The following is a 23,735-nucleotide window of genomic DNA, read 5'->3' as shown; positions in this document are numbered from 1 at the left end:
CACCCTCAAAAAGGCACTTGCCGATATTTTCGAAAGTAATTCCCTTTTTTCGGTTGACTAGCCTTAATTTAAACCTTCGCCATTTCCGGTTTGGCGATAAGCTCAACAACAAAGATGTCACGTGTTTTTTTTTTTCACATTCTTTTCCTCCTTCGCGGTAGAGGTTCGAGCCTGCTTGCCTGCCTACTACTACTACTTTTTTTTTTTTTTTGCTCAACACACACTTCCAAACACCTGGGCAACACCGGGTACCCAGGCTATTCTATGATAAAGAGTAATGTTTATTATTTGGATTCTTAAGGCTAATACTTTTATCTTCAGTGTTATCTTCACAGGGTTTCAGCCGAGGTAATCTCTGACAATCTATAGGTGTATCATGTCGAACTTGGAAATTTGTATGTCGAACTGCATATCTTTACGGAACAATAGCGTAACGGATAAAGTACTAAGTAAAATTCAATTCTAAGGAACATTCTTCTGGAGGTTGACGTTTAAATCCTAAGTACAAGTGATATTATTTGTAAATTACTTAAGTCGTCTACCCGGTTATTGATTATATAACTTGAGCATGCTTCCTCCGTGGATTAAATAAAGATTTCTGTTTGAAATTCTGTGCCGAATTCCGAATTCAACAAGTTGTGGGGATTACATTCAAGATGAGAACAGTAGTCCGACTAATCCAAGCCATACAAATTATCAATCCTCATCTCAAAATTTATTAGCTTTTTATTTGTGTACTTTTATATAAATATATATCCGTCCTGTCACACAAAATTTAGCGAGTAAAAAACATGGCTTTCTCCAGCCTCTGAACGAAACCATTTCATGTTATGAGAGGGGGGGGGTAGAAAGTAAAAAGAATCTACTGAAATGAATTTGGAACGAAATATTCTACTCTGAATAAAATGTTAACAGTAGATGTTTTCGTTTTTTTTTATGTCATCGTAAATGATAATCTTGTACTATTATATAAAAGCCACTTTGTGTGTGTAAGTTCCTTCCTCATAGGTTCCGAAACGGCTGAGCCTATATTTTGTAAATTTCACACAAAGCTGATTCATATGTCTGGCAGTGTTCTTAGATATGTTTTTTCATAGAAATCCATTTTACAGGGAAATATTTTACGCCAAACCGGCAAGGGAGATAATAAAATTTCAGCAAATCATTTCTTCTTAAAAAACGAAAACAGTTTTATTATAATTAGGAATATATTTCCAGATTATAATAAAACTGTTTTTGTTTTGCTTAGTGGCAAAGCATTCGACTACAGATTGAATGCCCCCCTCCGTTCAAGTCCAGGTGTATCTCACCATTTTATTTTCGATAAAAGAAGAGGTACCATTTAAAATCGCCACAAATCATTTCTTCGTTTGCATATTTTAAAAGTAAAGATTAATCAGAAGTAACTATTACAGGGCATTATTATTATTATTATTATTATTATTATTATTATTATTATTATTATTATTATTATTATTATTATTATTATTTATTTATTTATTATTATTATTTATTATTTATTTATTTATTTATTATTATATTTATTTATTTATTTATTTTATTTTATTTTTATTTATTTATAAATATTTTATCGAATTTATCCAATAGCCAGATAATTTCTCGTAATATATAATAATACAGGATTGATTCTATAATACATACATACACAATCTGCATAAATTAAAGCATCATGTTTAAGCGTATTGTACTACCGGGCAACGCCGGGCGTCCAGCTAGTAATTTATACACGGAATATAAAATTACGTTTCCAAATTTTTTAGATGAGTTATTCGTAATGTTTCAATTGATCTTGCAAACCAGTGGTGCAGTGGTTGGAGTACTCATAAAATCAATTGTAAAAAGTAATATTTACCTGAAGGTTGAAGGTTCAATTATCAATGTAGGCAACCAAAAAATACAATTGCGAATTATTTAGAAGTCTATCCAATCATGGCGGACGAAACGAGAGCATGTTACCCCCGTGAAGTAAGTAAGGGGTTCTGTGCGAAATTCTAACCCAGTTCCAGAGTTCGACAGAAACATTCCCAAGTTCGACAAGATACACCTGAAGAAGGTCGGATGTTACATCCACCGAAACGTAGTGAAAATGACACTGTTCTTATCTTGAGTGTTATTTGCACAATGTCTCGGTCAATTTTATATTAATGTCAGTGCAAACATTGGTGAAGCATAGATCTCAAGTGATTTGACTTGTAATGAATGTCTGTGATCTTAGACGCGAACAAAGCTCAAGCAAATGTATAGAAGGTCATGATTTGTATATTAATATGATACCGTATATGTTATTTTGTGTGTCACGCTTACATTTTTTTTCTTCCGAGTGACTGTCGTTTAATTGTTATGACCTTCTATTTTGCCAAGAATTCTTCATAAGTTTTGCTTTCGGTTTCTATTATAGCTGAAGGAACTCATTAATTAAGGATCTCAATCTATTTTTCATTTATTTTTGATTTTTTATTTTCTTTCGTTCTCTCCTATTAAGATTTACGATTATCGGATATTTTAGAAGTAGAAAGGGGGATAACTCTGTACATTCGAAATTTTAAAGTTTTAGTTGAAATTATAAGCTACCAAAATCCTTATATGTCTTAAATATTAGTAATTAAGGAAGGTAGATTAATTGATACTGTTTTTAGATCAGTAAAACTTGAAAAAGTCTAGCTTTTTAAATAATACTCTTGTTCTAAACGATTAAATCCCCCCCCCCGAAAAAAAACAAGGTGAACCCCCGCTTTCACATGGCGCTAAAGATTAGATTTATTATTAGAATACTTATTAATGGGGTATGTGTTACTATTAGATAAATATTTAAGAACTTTACTCCCGAATTGTTATTTTGTATTAAAGCCACGCATAACCTTAGAAAATCATGGTTGGATGGCAAACGTAGGTTAAATATTTGGTAATAAAATTAGTATCATGGTTAAGATATGCATTACAAACTTATATTTTGAATAGGTTAGCCTAGTTTTAATTGGATTTGTTTAATTAATAAATAAATCATAAATGCATATATTAGGAATTTTACGTAACCTAGAAACATCGAACGGCTTGAGTTACTTTCATTTCATCGTTATGAAGGCATATTAGGATTTTGGTAACTTATAATTTCAACTAAAACTTTAAAATTTCGAACGTACAGAGTTATCTCACGTTCTACTTCTAAAATATCCGATAATCGTAAATCTTAATAGGAAAGAACGAAAGAAAAAAATAAAAAATAAAAACTAGATTGAGATCCTTTAATTTTAAATGAAGAATGAGAATGAACTAAGTAAAAGTAATGTTAAACTTTCTTTCCTTATTGAATGAGTTTTAAACAAAAAGTTTTCTTAAATAAGTAGGTTAGCTGATATTTTTGTAAATTAACAAAGCAAGGTCCAGATACGAAACTAACATAGAATCGCAACAATTTAACTTAGTTGACGTCCGGATAAAAAAATAATTAAAATTAAATAAAGAAATAAAGAAATTTAATTTAAGAAATCAATGAATAGTATTTTTAGTATTTTCTTGGCTATAATAAATTCTACCAGGGCAAAACACACACACACACACACACACACACACACACACACACACACACACACACACACACACACACACACACACACACACACACACACACACTCTCTGTCAAACTCATCGTCGAGGATATCTCTTTGTCTCTTTGACTAATATCAATGTATCTGAATGGTAATTCAATAATACAAGAGGTATTTACCTCTCTACCACCATCTCCATATACAAAGTATTCATGTGTGCGTGTATGTGCGTGTGTGTGTGTGTGTGTGTGTGTGTGTGTGTGTGTATACAACTCTCCTACAGCCCACATCACTGGACATGACCAAACCGGGCATGATAATGATCCTACACCTAGGGATGGTGCACACCATTTTTCAAGGTTAAGGTCAAAAGTTAAGGCGGTGGCATATACAGTGTAACCCGGATATAAGAGACCCGAATATAAGGAAAATGGATATAAAAGAGATTTTCTCAAGTCCAAAATTAGAGCCTGTGTAAAGTGCAGTGTAACTCAGATATAAGTGCAACCCGGATATAAGAAAGCTGTGGAGCACAGGGAAGAATTATCTTATATCCAGGTTACGCTGATATATATATATATATATATATATATATATATATATATATATATATATGAACGTGTCTTTCTGTCTGTGTGTCTGTCTGTGTGTCTGTTCGTGTACATTTCCCTACGCAATAACTCTGTCAATTTTAAGTCTACAGACTCGCAATTTGATATATATATATATATATGGGTTACTGAGATTTGGGAAAATCGATGTGATCGGTTTTCAGCCAGAAATTTGGCTGGTAAGGGGTCAAAGTTAAACGATTTGACTTTTAAGAACTTTACCAAACTCCTCCGACAATTTTGAGTCTAAGCACTTTAAGTTTTAGCATAGGTTCCTTGGACATGGATCTAATTTAATAATTTGATTTGAGCCCAACACAATAAATGTTAAGGGTCATAATAGGGGTCAAAGTTAAAAGGGGTTTTTTTTTGCTCAGCATACACCTCCAAACACCCGGGAAACGCCGGGCACTTATGCTAGTATATATATATATAAATGAAATTGCCTCTGCGTGTGTCTGTGTGTGTACATTTCTCTACCAAACTACTCTGTGAATTTTCAATCTATAGACTCGAGATTTGACATAAGGGTTATTGAGATTTGGGAAAATCTTTTTAATCGGTTTTCGGCCAGACATTTATCAATCGAGGGGTCAAAGTTCAACGATCTGACCTTTGAAAACTCTATCAAATCTCTCCGCCAATTTTGGATCTAAACACTTGAAATTTTAGATGTGGATTACTTAACATTGATCAAACTTTTTAATTTATTTGAACCCAAAACAATAAATTTAAGGAGTCAAAATTGAGGTCAACGTTTAAAAAAATTGACCTCTGCGGTCTCTACCAAATTATTCAGCCAATTTTTGGTCTAAACATTTGAAATTTTACATAAAGTGTATTCAGACATCGGGCCAGCTTTTTAATCGTTTTGTTTTTTTTTGGTAAAAAAAATTGATTGCCAAAGGGTCAAATTTTAAAAAAAATTAACCTTTGCGGTCTTTAGCAAACTATTACACCAGTTTTGGCTCTAACATTTGAAATTTTACTTAAAGGGTATTCAGACATGCAGCAAGCTTTTTAATCAGCAGCAAGTTTTTTAATCAGTTTTTGGGCGAAAATTTGGCTGCTAACAGGTCAAAGTTAAAATAGTTGACCTTTGCAGACTCTATCAAACTCCTCCGCCAAACCGAGCATGATGATGGTCTGCCAACTAGAGATGGTACACACCATTTTCTAAGGTAAAGGTCAAGGTAATAGCCTATATATATATATATATATATATATATATATATATATATATATATATATATATATATATACTCTTCTACAGCCCTGGACCACTGGACCGCTCATGACCACACCTGACATGATGATGGTCCCGACCTAGAGATGGTGCACTCCATTTTTCAAGGTCAAAGTCAAAGGCTGTATGCTCTGGTGCCCGCGAAGTACGGATATCTTTGCTAGTAGGAATATATAACACAAAGTAGGAATTCGGGATAGTTTCGGAAACAAAATGGTTGTTTTCATTAATGTTTCAAATAGAATGCAGGTGTTATACTGTTACCTAGTAATATAATTAAGAAGGTCGAGGAACTAAAGTCATGTAATCTACTGACGTCATTGAATTTGGGCTATTGAATCTGGTCACGGGTTCTGAGAAACGATCGGAAGTAGATAACCTCTAATGACAAAACCGCAAGAAGATAGATAACTATTTTCGGAGATTTAGCAGAGAATCCAACAAACGAAAAAAAAAAAAAAAAAGGTGATAAAAATTCAAATACATAACAAATAAATGTTACTAAAACAAGATGAGTTACTTTTCTACCTACCTGGATAAATTTGCGTGTTTTAATGGAATCTAAAGCTGTTTATCGGTTCTAACTAGTGTCGGGCTGCTAAAGTAAACAGGCAATCAAGATGGCTGACAAAAACACGCTGTATTTGTAGTGTCAAGATTTCGTTTCGTGAAAGAATAAACAAAATACTAATAGAAACCGAATAAGTGTCAGGAAGTGTCACGATGACACTTATTATGTGGATTTCTATTGGTATTTTTTTTATTTTTTGTTAAATTTTACATAATTCTTGACGTTCCGAACACAGCATGTTTTCGTCAGACGCTACATTTCGATACAAGCAATTAAAAAAGAGAATTTCTTGCCAAGTGAATATAGCAAAGTAAGAATTTTTTAAAGTTTAATTATCAGTAAAACTTTAAATTTCATAATGACGTTTTAATAAAGTACTATCGTATATATTAATTACTTATCAAATAAATTGTTACATGATTTATTATTATTATTGGCTCACAAGGAGCTTTCACGCTGTGGTGTTCTCTGGAAGCTGAGTGACAACAAGTCTCCCCAGTTTTCCAGTGCTCCACACCTATTTTGACAACATTTGTGAATGAATTTGCATTATCGCAACAGCCGCTCACCATCGGCCATTGGTCTCCACTGAAATTTGAGTGGCAATAAGCCTCCCCAAGGTCCCAGTTCTCTTCGCACTTGTCCAGTGGAAGTCTAGTCAGTGCTCACTCCTCTATTTTTCCACCCTCCTTGACTATTCTCGGCTATTTGGCATTATTCTTTGGGGGGCGGCGATTGGAATGGGAGAAGATGAGGGAGGGGATGGAGAGGGATAGAGAACTTATAGATATGTATTTTATATGTTTTTGGTTCCATGTAACGCTTCTTCACGTGTTGTCTCTGCAGCGGATCGTCTGGTCCGCGCGTGTGGCTCATGTGTATTAGTCCCCGCACTCAAGGGGTTCCCTTAATATTTCAGCTGTTTTCATTATTTTTATTCGTTGTATTTTTCCAGTCATTCCTTTGATTCAAATTTCTCCCATTCTTTCCTCAAAGTTTTTCGGAATTGTTCCTAGTGCCCCTACTATTATAGGTACTATCTTGATTTTTTTTTCTCATCCATGTCCCTTTCAGATCTCTGACTAGCTCTCTGTATTTTCTCCGTTTCTCCTTTTCTTTGATATTTATTCTCTGATCAGTTAGGACAGCAAAGTCTACGATTTGACAGGACTTTTCTTTCTTGTTAATTATTACGACATCCGGTCTTCTTGCTTGAATGGGTTTATCCGTTTGTATGTCCCTGTCCCATAGGAATTTGTGATTCTCATGTTCAATTACTGTTGCTGGCTTACAACAACAACAACAACAACAACAACAACAACAACAATAATAATAATAATAATAATAATAATAATAATAATAATAAACCACACATTTGCACAGACAAATGATACATCATTATTTTTTTTTTCTTTAGCTGAGGAAACCAAGAATTTGAAAAAAGTGGAGGATCTATATTAATTTAACGTAAAATGTACACCCACTTTATAACCGCCTTAGGAGGGGGGCGTCTGTAATTTTTTTTTATTGGTGATGTTTATTTGGTAACTTCGGCCTGGTAGACCAACACAAAAGCTACCTTAAAAATCTTGTTTTTATAGGTTTTCGAGTGTGCTAGAAACGAATATAAGTGGTGATTCCTGTGTAAAAAATATCTTCATATATATATATATATATATATATATATATATATATATATATATATATATATATATAGAGAGAGAGAGAGAGAGAGAGAGAGAGAGATAGAGAGAGAGAGAGAGAGAAAGAGAGAGAGAGAGAGAAAGAAAGAAATAGATAGATAGATAGATAGCAGTATACAATACTCTTCTCTCTTTTTATACACACACGCACGTACGCACACACACACATATGTGTGTCTCTCTCTTTCTATACACACACACACGTGTGTGTGTGTGTGTGTGTGTGTGTGTGTGTGTGTGTGTGTGTGTGTGTGTGTGTGTATAGAAAACGGTAGCGTGACAGTAAAGCAAAGACGTGCTATAATCTCTCTTATTGTTCAACGCGATCTAATCGTTATCGACATTGTCGGATTTCAAATCTCCTCGTGATGAGCACTTGCCACATCAAGCCACCGCGAAGTGCCGTGATACGATTAAACAGCTGACAAACGATTACTCGTTTATATGTGGAATCGTGGATAAGTGTATAAACAGACTAGTTAAAATAATAACGCCTAGTCTGTTACATGCTTTCCGTTATACGATCTTCTCGTCCATTTTTGCCTGAAATGTCTTTATATGTTGAAAAACTTCTTCATTCACAACAATTCCCCCCATTCTCTATCCGTGCCTAAGTTTAAATGCAAATTCTTCTTTTCTAGAACTGTTCGTGTATGGATCTCTGTTCTGCTGGTTTGTCTCTCAGCTAACTACAACATGGCCGTCTTCAAGTTCAATGCATACAAGTTTTTGTTTGAGAGGTCCCCTTGAATAATCAATTTCTACACAATTTCCACCACCAACGATTACTGCGCTGTTGTTTCAGTGACTATTGTGCAATTTTTAATCCTTATACTCGAGTGGCTTTTAGGCCTTGATAAGTGGTGGTTTCCTTATAGCACACACAAACACACACACATATATATATTACACACCAATATATATTACACACACACATATATATATTACACACACGCACGCACGCACACACACACATGTATATATATATACAAAGAAAAGAGTTATTCTTTTAAACTCCATGGAATAAGGAAATAATTACTTTTAATTTGTATCCCTTGTTCGTACTAGAATTCTAATTTGCAAAATATTAACGTCATACATATATATATATATATATATATATATATATATATATATATATATATATATATATATAAATGATAAAAGTCTATATTACCTCCAAGTATGTTTTACATGTACGATTCTTAGCAGCATCTGTTTCGTATCGCATATGTGTGTGTGTTTGTTTGAATTTGTGTGTGTGTGTGTGTGTGTGTGTGTGTGTGTGTGTGTGTGTGTGTGTGTTCCATCGAAACTTAAATCTGGGAAGTTTAGGTAGATCTGTTAGAAAAAGTAGACTTTTGTGATATGGCTGCATTAAAAGATGGATGGGAGTTGTTCTTATGTTAACAGATGTAGACCAGTTGAGGTATTATGGCCTGTTTACGGAGCGGGGGAAAGTCAAGGAAAAAGTTGGGAGAAAGTGATAAAAATTGACCCAAGAGAAAGAAGAAGAAATAAACACCTAGAGATAGGTTACTTTTGAAAGTCAATTTCTGTAAGCCGTCCAACGTATATAAAACGGGCATTACCAATGATGATTATACGGTTGGGGGGGGGGGGGAAGTAGGTATACAGCAGTGTAACATCAGTAAAATTCATTCGTTTGTATAATAAATCCAGCTATGTTAATGTATTTGTTAACGCTTCTTTATCGTTATATAGCTACTTTTGAAGCCCCTGTCCATACTTTAGTTATTCATTACTTCGTGTATACACGTGTAATATTATAAGTATACTAATGTACTATGTTGTGTATAGATTTTCAGTATTTACTTCAAGAGAGCTCAATACATAGGTAGCGCGATCTACTAACGTATAACAATATCTTTATGGTAATTAAATTACACTTACGGGTCCGTGTTTAATCGCCTGGTATGAACCGTGAATGCTTCTGTGTATTTAATTGCCATAAATATATACTTCCACAGTATACTCTCCCCCTCCCTTCCTCTCTCTCCCTCACTTTCTCTCTATCACTCTCTCTCTCTCTCTCACTCTCTCTCTCTCTCTATTTATATATATATATTAGTACATTTTTATCTCTTATATATACATATATGTATAAATATGTATAAATATCAGCTTGATAGGAAATGTTTTGCGGGTTTTAACTTTTAAATTCAGATGGACATATCTCTGCTCCAGAACAAAAATTATTGATCGAAATAAGCACCATCAGAATCAACACACTTTTGCCAACGCAAAACGAATGTCTTTACGACATCAACGTAAAAATCTTGCGTGCCGATGAAGTCGCTGAAGACGTTTTTGATATCGCTTGTTTTGAGGTTTTTTTTAAGCATTTCTCACGCATAAAGTTGGCTGAAGAGAACTTGATATGAGAATCTAAAAGTGGTGGTCGGTAGGTGAGAGGTGCAGAGAGTATGGCGGATGAGGCAGAGTTTCCTAGCCCAATTCATTCAACTTCTTCATGGTTGGTTTAGTACCGTGTGGTCAGGCATTGTCATGGAGGAGAATTGGGCTTTTTCTGTTGACTAATGCTTTGCCTTGTTGTGGAAGATTCTCATGCCATTCCATTTGTTGACAGTACTTTTCCGCCGCAATGGTTTCACTTGCATTCAAAAAACTTTAATGGATACATACGCAGACCACCAAACAGTCAGCATGACCATCTTTTGGTACAGCTCTGGCTTCGGGAGATGTCATGGAGCTGTCACCGGCGTCTAACCACTGAGCTGAGCGTCGCCTGTAGGAGCAAAGAGCCCACTTTTTTATCGCAAATTACAACCTGGTCAAAAAACGGGTCATTATTGTTGCATAAAAGAAGAGAAGATTACGTTGCATTTAATTGTCGTTCAATTCGTGAGGCACTAATTCATCAAGATTTTTGTCTTCTCAATCTATCTCAAGCGGTTGAAAATCGTCGTATACGTTACGTCTAATCCAGAAGAAAGTTAAAGAACAGTTATGCGTAAATTGGCTTCGACTAAGGTCTTAATTGATTGTTGTCAACATCCGGTGGCAGACCTTACATTCATCATCTCCAAGACTTCCGCGGCCGCCACGAAATTTCTTAAACCACCATTATATTGTGCGTTCAGTAGTGATTCCTGGATCCAAAGATTCTTTGATATTATGAATTGTTTGAGCAGCTTTTCGGCCTAGCTTGAATTGAAATAAGATATTGTGCGAATTTGCTTTTTCCCGATCTTGTATTCAACGTTCTGAAAAGAAGACATGATTGTTTTTTTTTTAAACGGGTGTAATTTAAACGATTAGATTAAGTGAAAAACGCTCTTTAAAATGATATATAAATAAATGGAAACTTATTTGAAAATACATGATTTGAAATCAAAATTAAAAATTCCACAAGAACTTTCTTTTCAACCTAACACAAACACACAAACAAACAAACACACACACATATACAAATATATGATTAGATAGATATAGATACATATACGAGTAGACAAATATTGGTGCCGCAAAAAGTGTGCGTGTTGTTCTAAGGAGTTGAATGAGACCTTGAAGAAAGGAACGGAACTGTAATGTCTATGGACGTGTTCATAAATGCATGCAAGAAAAGAAGTGCGGTTTTTGTTCCCGCGTCTGTCAGTGTTCTTCATCCCACATACAAAGAACACCAGCCAGTCATTGGCTGTAGCAGCCAACGCGCATCCACCACATTTGCTAGGACAATCACATTTTCTTTCAGCAGCTCATGCTCGCGAGTCTCGCGCGCACACCGGTGCTGCTTTCCCCGGCTCGCGTGTGCGTACACACAAACACAAAATCAAAAAAAGAAAGCGACCCTTGCACCTCTTTCCGTCTTCTTCTTTTTCTTATTCGGCAACACACACGTGCGTATACCTAAATGGTGTTGTCACTTAATAGCAGCAGTTACAGCAGGATTCGACGCCAGGTCACATCTCACCGCGGACTCCAGAGGATGTAACAGCGCAGGTCAGTTTTGTTATTCTCAGTATTGAATTTGAGCTTTCTTTTACAGCGAGACTTCGTCTTTCGCCGTGCGTGCGTGTGATCTCTCAGTGTTGAGACAGAGAAGTCGACAGACCGCCGCGCGCCGCGCTTTCTCTCTCTCCCCTTTTCTCTCTCTCTCCTTCTCTCTCTCTCTCCCTTTATCTCCGCTCTCTCTCTCTCTCTCTTTAAAAACAAGTAGTTTATATATATATATATATATATATATATATATATATATATATATATATATATATATATATATATATATATATACTTAGTTATATATTTTGGGGGGAAAAAGGATTCCAGCTGAGTGCTCTATTATAAATGGAAAAATTCCGAAAAAAAATAAGAACGTATTTTTTTTATTTTTATACACAGAAAGTTTAGCTGGGATAAGTCATCATCACCGTCAGTTTCAATCCTGATAAAAGAGGACCGTTTTGGATACCTATATCAAGCTCATCGTCTCCCATATGAGTATCGGTTGAAGAGAACTTGATATGGGTATCTAAAACGGTCCCCTATTATCAGGTTTGAAACCGACAGTACTGATGACTTATTTAATTTAAACTTTCTGTGTGTGTGTGTGTGTGTGTGTGTGTGTGTGTGTGTGTGTGTGTGTGTGTGTGTGTGCAGTTACTTTTTCTTTGCACCCGTGTCATTTGCTTAACTTTCGACCAACTATTAGAGATGTTTTACCGATACGCATCTCTAGGTTTTTGATAGCTAAATTATACTTTCCCGGAAACAAACAGAAAGAACTTTGCATAACTACTTTTGCTAGACCTCATTTCCCCATTCATCGTGTTTTACTATTGACAGAACTATTTTGAGGCGGCAGGTGGATGCTGTGTATATATATATATATATATATATATATATATATATATATATATATATATATATATATATATATATATATATATATGCGTGTGTGTGCGTGTGTGTTGGCTATAGACAAGTTCTACAAGTTGAGATCAAATTTTGATCGTTTTGTTCCACAGTCTCTTTTTATCTCTCTCTCTCTCTCTCTCTCTCTTTTTCTCTCCCCCTCTCTTTCTATATATATGTATAGATAGATAGATAGATAGATAGATAGATAGATAGATACATACATACATACATACATACATACATACATAAATATGTGTGTGCCTTGTGTAGAGCGTTTGATTATTTGAAGCCATTCAATTTTTCAAAAATGTTCAAATTAAAATAAGAGCATGCCATTGACATTTATAGACAGAAGATCTAGTCAAAACAACTCGATACCGTCGGTTTCGAGAGGCAGCGACTGTATAAATTTCGTTGGCTACACACACACACACACACACACACACACACACACACACACACACACACACACACACATATGTATGTAAACTTTGCTTTCGTATAAGCTGTATCGCCTGAAATGGTCTCTAGTTACTGGTAACTAGCTGACCGAAACATGCTCATAACTGCGTAGCAACATATTACTGCTTATGCAAAACAAATAAAGAGTATATATATATATATATATATATATATATATATATATATATATATATATATATATATATATATCCGATACACTTCTTCACATTTGAGAACATTTTAAATAACCTTAAGGAAAACATAAAAACATGTAAATTTTCAATATTTATTTATTTATTTATTTATTTATTTATTTATTTATTATTTCGGACAGTCGTCTGCCCTTTTTCAAATAAATACAATTTTCGATGAGAAATCTATATGAAAACTCTGATGAATAACTGAACACTGAGTACATTTAAGCGTCTTTTTCTTCGCAACTTTCTACTTGCCATTTCGTTTGGATTTTTTACTATAAACAACGGTTTATCTAATGACTCCTTCGTGTTTCCACGTGTCCGGCGGGTTTACCTGAAATTGCGAATATTTTTTTTCAATTTACGTTTTCTTTTTTTTCGCATTTGATTTAGGGAATTGGATATGACGTTTTATACGCTTGATGCAAATAGAAATGGGATAAAACATAGTTTGTTTCTTCTGTTACATACTTAGTTTAAACATGATATTGCGTAATTAAAATGTTGTTAATTTTTGGTGAGGAATGACACGGATTTTTCGATAACCAATGGCGATTCGACGAAATACACGGGTGTAATTAAGAAATTAAAAATTGTAAATGCGTTAATATAAATGGATTCTGATATTTTTATGAGATTAAAAAAGTTTCATTTTTTTTGTGTTGATTGAGTTTCAAGCACAACAAATGGATAAAATAATATTAAATAATAAACAGTTTTGACTTATTATTTTTTGGTTCTTAGTCAGGTGAGGAGAAATCCTTCTTGACCGAGAAATTAAAAAAAATAAATTGTGCCAATGTAGAGTGCCTCCTTTTAAGCAGTTGCATATCGCCCGCATTAAAAAATAACTTTTTGTTAGATCCTGGAATTGTTGAGAGGCGCTAAATTTGAACTTTTCATGGAAATTGCTCCAGACAAGGTATGAAACCACTAGATAGAAGGAGTTAAAAATCCACTTTAATGTCAAAAACATGCAATCGATAAGCGTTATGTGGATAGTTTCTGACCCCCCCCCAAACAGCAATTCTTCCCCCTTTGTCAGAAATATCACTCATGGAATGTGAGGACTAAAGGACACAATATGCAAGCGAGATTTACGAGGTTGTCAAAGGTTGACTTTTGACGCTATTTACTTCGGGGTCCCTATTTATTTCCCCCTTCACTTTCACGGAAACAAAATTACATGCAACAGGGGTCGGTTTTTAATGTGAGGGTGACATCTGAATTCGGAATAAAAAACGTGTTTAGTTTCGTCGACACTCCCATCACCTATTAAGGTGACACAAAATAAAACCCGTCATCCTTCCGAAAGAAGGTGGTCGTTTTCTCAGACGGAACAGACACCGCGATTTGAATTATCTATTTGAAAAAGGGAGGTCATAAAATTTTACAAGTTAGGCACGAGGTCATCAGGAGTATGAAGTAAGACGAGGGGCGCTGGTCATCTTTTTTGTTCATCCGTCTCTTAACCAGAGGACTTTGCTTGACCCATTCATACAAACATTGTTTCTTTTAATTCTTTCATCATTTGACCATCCCTTTCTCTCTCTCTCTCTCTCTCTCTCTCTCTCTCTCTCTCTCTCTCTCTCTCTCTCTCTCTGTTACTTGTTTTTGTTTTGCGATATATGAATGAATCCAATTATTTATACGAAAGTGCATCTTTACCTAAATGCGAGTCAGGAATAATTTTCCCAATTTTGTACCCCAAAATGGAGAGCAGCAAATCTATTATTTTTAAATATAATCATCCACTGGCACATGTTTCGTCGTCTACTCATCAGCCACACAATATACAGCCACTCTGATGAATCGTAAATGGCGAAACACGTGTCAGTGGATGACTCTGTCTCCATATTTTCAAACCCTATCTCCTCCGAAACTAAAAGTCACGGTGCGGTGTTATGAGCCTCAAATGATTAGATTTTTTACAGGCCGTACTTTTAAGGGTCTTGAACCGGTTAAAACAGTTTTTAAGGGGCCAAAATTGAAAAAATAAATTGTTATACATTTTGTACATTCATATTGGTTTATTTTTTAATTCTTAATTTTTAATCAGTTCATACGCGCATCACGTTGGTGCAATGGTAACGTCGCCAGCTTTGAATGCTATAGTTTTAGTTTCGATTCTAGCTAATGGCACCCAAATACGTTTTTTAAATTTTGAAACCACGACTATATAATAATATATACGAAAGCTGGAGAAATTAAAATATATTTAAGCGCATTTTACGCTAATATATATATATATATATATATATATATATACGATATTAGTTTTTTCCCCTTTGTTTAAAACTTTTTTTTTTTCATCATTACTTCATTAACTTTTCGAAGTTAAGCAACGTTGAGACTAAAATGATGCTCTATGCGCTCTTCACTTATCTCGACATTGTTTCTAGTCGTCCTGGACTTCTCCTTGCCACTGGACTCAATCAGTACCAATTGAGAAGTGTGGTTTGAGATTGCGCAACCCTTACCTCACAATGTCACGCGAAAGTACCCTTACAAGTAGTATCCATTGTTTTCCGAGACTGAACGGAGGCGGTGATATATATGTATGTATGGGTGTCTGTATGTGTATGTGTGTGTGTGCGTGTGTGTGTGCGCGCGCGCGTGTGCGTGTGTGTATGCGGTGCGGATGTGTGTGTGTGTGTGTGTGTGTGTATGTGTATGTCTGTGTGTGCAAGCGCACATGTGTGTGCCTGTGTGTGTATGCGTGCGCGCGCGCGCGTGTGTGTGTGTGAGAGCATGTGCGTGCGCGCGCGCGTGTGTAAAAACCAGAAACAACACTCGCTTGACGCTTGACGATATTAATTGTTTTTCCTTGGTTGAAAACTTCTTTTTCGTTGTCGTTTCGTCCTATAGAGTTTTCTGTTTTAGATTTTTATTTTGGAAGCGAATTGATTGTTTGGATTACTCTTCTAATCTAACTTGCTATAATTGTAACGTTTCGGCCGGTATAACCCCCGACCTTTATTCGTGAATCCGTGGTGCAACAAATAAACGCCTTAAAAAAATGAATTAGCATTATTTGTATGGTTTTGACTATTATTCTCATCTCATAATGTACACGAAATTGCAACCGATATGTGCGAACTTCTGCCCAGAATTTCGAACCAAAACACTATATTACCCAATCTGAAAAATTTTGTTTTTAAGTATTTTCGTGTTATTTTTCTGTAATTAAAAAAATGTTCTTAGAGTTATTTAGTTTGATTTTTTAAATCACATTTCTGTTCTCCTTTTTTTTCTTGTTTGACGATGAATTATTCTTTCTCCAAGCCTTTGATTGTCGGGCGCTTTTTAAAATAGAGTTGACAGGTCGATTTTTTTTAAAATACGTCGTTTTAAACAAATGTATATATATATATATATATATATATATATATATATATATATATATATATATATATATATATATATATATATATATATATATATATATATATATATATATATATATATATATATATATATATATATATATATATATATATATATATATATATATATATTATTACTATAGTGCTCACCTTGAGTTGAGCATATTGAGAAGTGAAAAACGAATCACGATTAGCATATAAGCGACGCTCTTTGTGTAAACAAATCGAGCGGAGGTATTTCGGACGATATCAAAACATCGTTAAACTCACTACTCGTTCAAGCAGCCACCAATAGCGTAATGGTTAGAAGCCTTGACTGCCGTATAAACGGTCGGGTTTCAATCCTGGCTTGAGGTAGTTGCCTGTCTAGCCGCACTGATGAGCTGCGAAACAGTACTGTATGTGGATGACTATATATATATATATATATATATATATATGAAAATAATGGAAATAGTATTCCGACAAAATAGAGAAATAAAAAGGAACAAACCGTATTATGTGTTCAAACCGTATTATGTGTTCGTTTTGTCTTTATTTCGAGACTTCCTAAATTTTCAAGTGTGTGTATATATATATACACACACACTTGAAAATTTAGGAAGTCTCGAAATAAAGACGAAACGTTGATGAACACATAACACGGTCTGTTCCTTTTTATTTCTCTATTTTGTCGGAATACTATTTCCATTATTTTCATCATATATATATATATATATATATATATATACATATATATACATATATATATATATATATATATATATATATATATATATGTATATATATATATATATATATATATATATATATATATAAATAATAAAATTGGATACTTTATCTTTCACCTGACTATCCATTCACGTGAAATCACCTTTTTCTTCACCATATTCCCTGTTTCACTTTTTGTCATCAAGTAAGATCTTTGACTTACTTGCAGTTTCATCACATACTTTCGTATGCAAAATCCGATCCCGCATTTTGCTAATTCCTACTCTCTGATGAGAAGGAAAGTATTTCTTCGAAACTCCGCGGATTAAGGACTATCCACTTATTAAGTGTTTCCTTTTCAGATTAAATATGTTTTTAACTCTTTTTCAAAGCGTTTTTGAACATGTTTTATTAACTATTTGCTCTTATATATATATTGTCTTTTTTATTGTCTTTTTGGTAATAAAAGAAAAACCTATCGCTATAGGCTACAAATCGGTATCTAAATTTTGCGTTCCGAGTTATGTCCCCTACGTGTGTAAAGTCTATATTGTCTACTTTATAACATCTTAGAAAAATTCAATTTTACCCAATTTTCCGTAAAAATTACTTTTAACTATAAATAATTTTCTATTTGATGACTTTTGTAATTTTTGGATATATTACTATTTTCGACATGCTAATTAAGTACGTAATATTGTTTTTGCTTTAAACGGCAGAGTTTTTACAAAATCGATCTGTCCACTCTATATTAACAAACACCAATTGTCGCGTTCTCCTTAAAACGTTTTTGCTTTTGCCATTTTTTTCCTCACCTGTTACTCGCGCGCGCCTTTCCATTGAGTTTTCTATTGATATTTTGGAGACTGCGATTCTTTAAAACTCAGACGTTTTTTTTTTTTTTTTACAATTTTCAAAACATTTGTGCGCGCATATATAATAAAACAACACAATTGTGTATTTTGGTAACAACGGTAATACAGTTTACTAGCAAACTATTGCTATTTATTTGCTTCGCCACGAGAGCAAAATGTGACACAAGGTCGTTTTTACTGTGTGGAAAACCAACTCTTCATTCACAGAGGGAGAGGGGCACTCTGGAAGTAGGCAAAAAAAAAAAAAAATAAAATAAAATAAATAAAATTGCCTTAGTATAGAAAGGTTTCCCCCTCCACCTCCATTGACTAAAGAATAAATAAACTTAAGTGTAACATCATATACTACACTGAGATCTTAGCTCGAAAACCAGATTTAGTCATTAAATTATTTTTAAGCTTTCGAGTTCATTTTTAAAAATTTAACATCTTGTTGTTGTTGTTGTTTGCGTTGTTTGCGTTGTTGTTGTTGTTGTTGTTGTTGTTGTTGTTGTTCTTCTTCTTCTTCTTCTTCTTCTTCTTCTTCTTCTTCTTCTTCTTCTTCACTTGGAGTTCTAATACAGATCATCATCAAAGATTACTCAGATAACAACCGGTGCTGTTTCCTGGAGACTGGGTCACAACAAGTCTACCCAGATTTCCAGTACTCTTCATCTCTTTCAATATCATTTGCAAATGAATTTGCGTTATCGCAGCAGCCGTCTACCACTGATTTCTAAGTGGCAACGGCCATTGGTTTTTACTGGGATTTGGATAGCAATAAGCCTCCCCTAGATCACAGTCCTCCTCACACTCACCCAGTGGAAGTCTGGTTAGTGCTTTCTCTCTTCGATCTTACAACTCTCTTTGACTATTTAACTATTTGGTGTAGTGCCAGTCGATGCCGACAACTACATTTGTGCGTGTGTGTGTGTGTGTGTGTGTGCGTGTGTGTGTGTGTGTGTGTGTGTGTGTGTGTGGAGGTGGGGGAGGGGGTAGCCAACTTACAATTTTGCAGTTTCTGTTTTTATTTTTACTTTTTTATTTTTTAACTTCTGTTGTTTTTTGTATGGTTGGTGCGTGTTTGTCGCTCATGTGGATTAGTTTCCGCATTCGAGTGTTTTACTTAAGATTTAAGTTGTTTCCGCATTATCGTCTGCTGCATAGTCCCAGTCTTCCCCTTTCATTTCGCAAATTTGTTTCGTTTTTATGTTTCTTTGATCTTCACCTTATAGTCTGTTGCTCTTATTAATCATTATAACGTCTGGTCTTCTTGCTTGGATGACTTCATCTGTTTGTACCTCCATGTCCCAAAGAATTTCATGGTCGTCATTTTCCATCATCATCATTATTATTATTATTATTATTATTATTATTATTATTATTATTATTATTCAGTAGGAGTTTTCACACAGGCCATCATTTAAGAGTTCTCTTTAAAAACAGCCTGTGATGTTCCCTGTAGTCTGAGTGACAATAAGTTTCCTCAGATTTCCAGTACTCTCCACCTCTTTCGATAACATTTGCAAATTATTTTGCGTTATCGCGACAGTCGTTTATCATTAATTTCTCATTGGTAATGACCATTGGTCTTCACTGAGATTTGGGTGGCAATAAGCCTTCCCAGGGTCCCAGTCTTCTTCGCACTCGTCCAGCGGAGGTCTGGTTAGTGATTTCTCTCCTCGCTCTTTCCATCCTCCTTGACCGTCTTTCTTTATATGGCGTGGCACTAATTTATGGTGACAAAAAAGGGGGGGGGCGAGAGCACAGGGGAGGGTAATTTACAATTCTGCAGTTTCAGTTTTCCCATGTGTTTTATCCCTGTAGAAGTTTCTATATGCCCGGCAAGCGCCTGTGGATCACGTGTATTTATCTTCGAATTCAAGAGGTTACCTTAATATTTCAGCCGTTATCGTTATCGTTATCCGTTGTATCTTCTCAGCCATCCTTCTGATTCCAATCTCTCTTAATCTTTTTTCGAAGATTTTTGGTAGTGTTCCTAGCACTCCTACTATTAGTGGTGTTATCTTAACTTTCTTCATCTTCCATATCCATTTGAGCTCTCTGGCCAGTTCCGTGTATTTGCTCCGTTTCACTGTCTCCTTGGTGTTCACGCTGTGGTCTGCTGGAACGATAAAATCATCATCATCATCATCATCATCATCATCATCATCATCATCATCATCATCGTCGTCGTCGTCGTCGTCGTCGTCGTCGTCGTCGTCGTCGTCGTCGTCGTCGTCGTCGTCGTCGTCGTGGTTTGTAAGCTTAAACAGTGAGATTGAAGATATTTAAGAAAAACATACTTACGTACACATTTGCTGACACGTAGACTAAAATGCACGCATTTACACAATTTACTGTATTAACAAGCTGTAACTACCCGGCGATGTCCGGGTGAAGACATATTGCCTGTGGAGAGGGTCTTACAGAAAAATAATTTAATATATAGTCATCTTTACAATTCTTTTTGTATTTTTGCATTTTAACATCCCTGTACAGATTTAGGAAGCCATTCTTAGCATGAGAAGGTCGGGGTTCTGTTCACTCTTCACTTGCAGCGGACGGAACTCTCCCAAAAATGAAAACAAAAATGTTAAAATGCACAAATGCCGCTTTTTTTTTTGTTCTTCTTTATCAGAGCGAAATTCAAAAATCGAAATCTTGAATTTCAAGTAAAACCAACCATATCTATTTAATTGTCATGTCACAGTAATGAATATATCAAAAAATTACGAAAAACGATAAGGTACAAGATGAATTATTAATGAAAACCGTTTTCGAAGACAATTCTCGAAAATTAAGTTCTGCTAAATTGGTCAAAGCGTTTCAGTTTAAGAAAGTCTTTGATTAATAATAAATAAATAAAAAGAAATAATTCACCATTTATCTATCAAAGTTACGTATAGGTGAGAAATACACAGATACACGAAATCTTTTGTGATAGCATTTTTTTTTTCGTTAAGGAAATTTTTATAATCTTAAAAAAAAAATGAGCCGAAAAGCTAGTGTGAAAAAAAAAGGCCTGCAGCTAATTTCGGAATAGAGACTGCGTCGATTTCCGGCTTAAAAAAGAAGAAACTTTATATTGATTAGCAAATTTATATAGACAAATTTTCTACAAATTTCTATTTTGCAATCTATATTTTTGCCCTCACATATGTGCAAGAGTCCACTTGTTGCCTTAGATATAAAACCCTTATCGTTAAAGGCGGGGTCATACAATTTGTTGATAATGTTTTATATATCCCAGGCTAGATTCTTTCACCAGAATACCATATTCATTCTATAAGTGGATCCTATGAAGACCATTCCAAAAGTAACGCCTTCTATTTTGTGTTTTAACTCAAACAGCTGAAGAACGTCTAATGAGAAAAAAGTACCATTAAAACGAGCGACATTTTGTTCCCAGAAGTTATTTTTCTACATCGTCACCACCATTCTTGATGTACTGTTGCCAGTAATTCGATGACGCATCTCTGCTTCTGACGCATGTCCATAACAGGAGTTGCTTTCTCAGAGTCAATATCTGCAACCGAGAGATGAAACTTTCGAGTCATAAATGCATAAATTAAGTGATCATAGCAATGCAATTTGCAATCCGCTCTGATCTATTTGGGCGCAATAAAATAAGACGTATTACATTTGGAACGCTTTTCGTATTTTTATAACTCCCAGTTAAAAAATATTTTATTTACAACAAAATGTCGTGGGGGGGGGAGAGAATTAGCGATTATTTGGCATTTTAGAGGCGGTCACAGTCGTGCAGTGGTTACCGACACGGATTGTTGACCAAAGTGTTTGAATTGAGTTGACAATGTATTGTTGCGTTATTGAATATATATATATATATATATATATATATATATATATATATATATATATATATATATATATATATATATATATATAATGTTCTAGTTTGCAGTTTTCAAATGCTTGCGAAAATATATACATTGACAATTCATTTTTCGTTGTTCTCAAAATCAACACATACGAATTCTGTCAACATACAAGTTTATTTTTTTACAATTCGCTAATAGCCATTGACAAGAGAAAGAGAGAGAGAGAGGGAGATAGGGAGAGAGAGGCGAACAGAACAACTGCGTTTAATGGTAAGGGTGTGTATGTGTGTGTGTGTGTGTGTGTGTGTGTGTGTGTGTGTGTGTGTGTGTGTGTGTGTGTGTGTGTGTGTGTGTGCCTGGCAGGCGACGGCGGAACTTCTCACTCACTTGGACGACTGTTGACCTTTTCTTTACCTCTCTTTTTTGTTAATGTTATCCGTGTTCCGTAAAGACCATAATCGACATTCATGAAATGTAAATATTCAAATTATTTTTTATTTTGTGTCACGCAATTCTAAGTTCCCGACTTGGAATGTAAGCCTTTCTTTGTTTTTGGCAATAGTTAAAATTCATTTTTATAGGACACAAGAATGTAGATCAACATCCAACTGGAATCTCTGTGTGTGCACACCTCCGATTTTATCAGCGTCGCCACGGAAATATCTAACAGTATTTCATATGGTTCCTTCTGCAAGAATGCCAACAACAGAATCAAGTAGGTCAACAAAGTTGTATTATGCAGACTCTATTATGCAGGCGAATTTTACGTAACCTAGACATTTTAGAACAGATTCATCCCCTCTCCCAACACACACACACACACACACACACACACACACACATACACGATACCCCTTTTTAATTGTTCTTCGAGAGTGTTCAGATGTGATTGACACTAATGTGATTCTCCAAACACTGCACTGTAAGAGCATCCTTTTCTACCTTGACAGGATACAAAATCACCTTCGATATCTAGTGGGAAATTACCTTTTCGCCTCCCTAGTTCCTCTCTCTCTCTCTCTCTCTCTCTCTCTCTCTCTTTCTCTCTCTCTCTCTCTCACACACACATACACACATACACACACATACATGCACCCACATAATAGACTTGCCGGTCTGTCTCTGCTCTATTATTATTTTCATGGCAGGTGCTCGACTGAGCTTCACTCTATAACACCCACCCCGTAAAACATTCGCATAAAACACTCGTCTAACTACAACAACCGTCAACAATTTCCATCACTTTCTATCTGTGGCTAAAACTAAACGAAAATTCCATGAGCAAAGTTTCTTTTCTAGAATCGTCCGTCTGTGGAACAAGATACCATATGACTGCTTCACAGCTGCTTATGGCATTGTCTTTTTTTTAAAGTCTGATGCAAGTTCTTGTTTAACTGTCCTCTTAAATAATTTAAGCCTACTCAAGTTTCACCATTACTGATCATCACGGCGTTATCTCCCCTGACATTCATTAGCCATTATCCTAGAGTGGCTTCGGGATCTTGAAAAGCAGTGTAAATAAAAAATTAAAACTAGCTGACCTTACCTGACGTTGCCCGGTAGTTATTTTCTTACTTACATCATTGTTTCGCCTTTTTTTTAAAAATTCAATTCACATAAGTACGTTTAACTTTTTACTTCGTTGCATTTCATTTCGTTAAATTATTTTTTAAAATAAATT

General features: G+C 34.9%; 1 protein-coding gene across 10 annotated transcripts in view; it reads left to right on the top strand.

The window, feature by feature from the left end:
- Nucleotides 1-11,348: 11,348 nt before the first annotated feature.
- LOC145242661 (protocadherin gamma-C4-like) overlaps nt 11,349-23,735 on the top strand; it is a 567,292-nt gene continuing 554,905 nt past the window's right edge. For 4 of the 10 annotated variants that reach the window (XR_013862788.1, XR_013862791.1, XR_013862790.1 and 1 more), the window contains exon 1: nt 11,354-11,684. The gene's annotated coding sequence lies outside the window, so the exon portion shown is untranslated. Of the gene's footprint in view, nt 11,685-23,735 lie in introns of all 10 variants that reach the window. The other 6 variants (XR_013862792.1, XM_080105789.1, XM_080105790.1 and 3 more) reach the window with 4 other exon arrangements.

This window comes from Euprymna scolopes, chromosome 21 (assembly GCF_053919585.1).
Source record: "Euprymna scolopes isolate OS-2025 chromosome 21, ASM5391958v1, whole genome shotgun sequence".
Classification (NCBI taxonomy): Eukaryota; Metazoa; Mollusca; class Cephalopoda; order Sepiida; family Sepiolidae; genus Euprymna; species Euprymna scolopes.
Note: the sequence above shows the minus strand (reverse complement) of the source record. Positions and strands in the feature narration are given on the sequence as shown.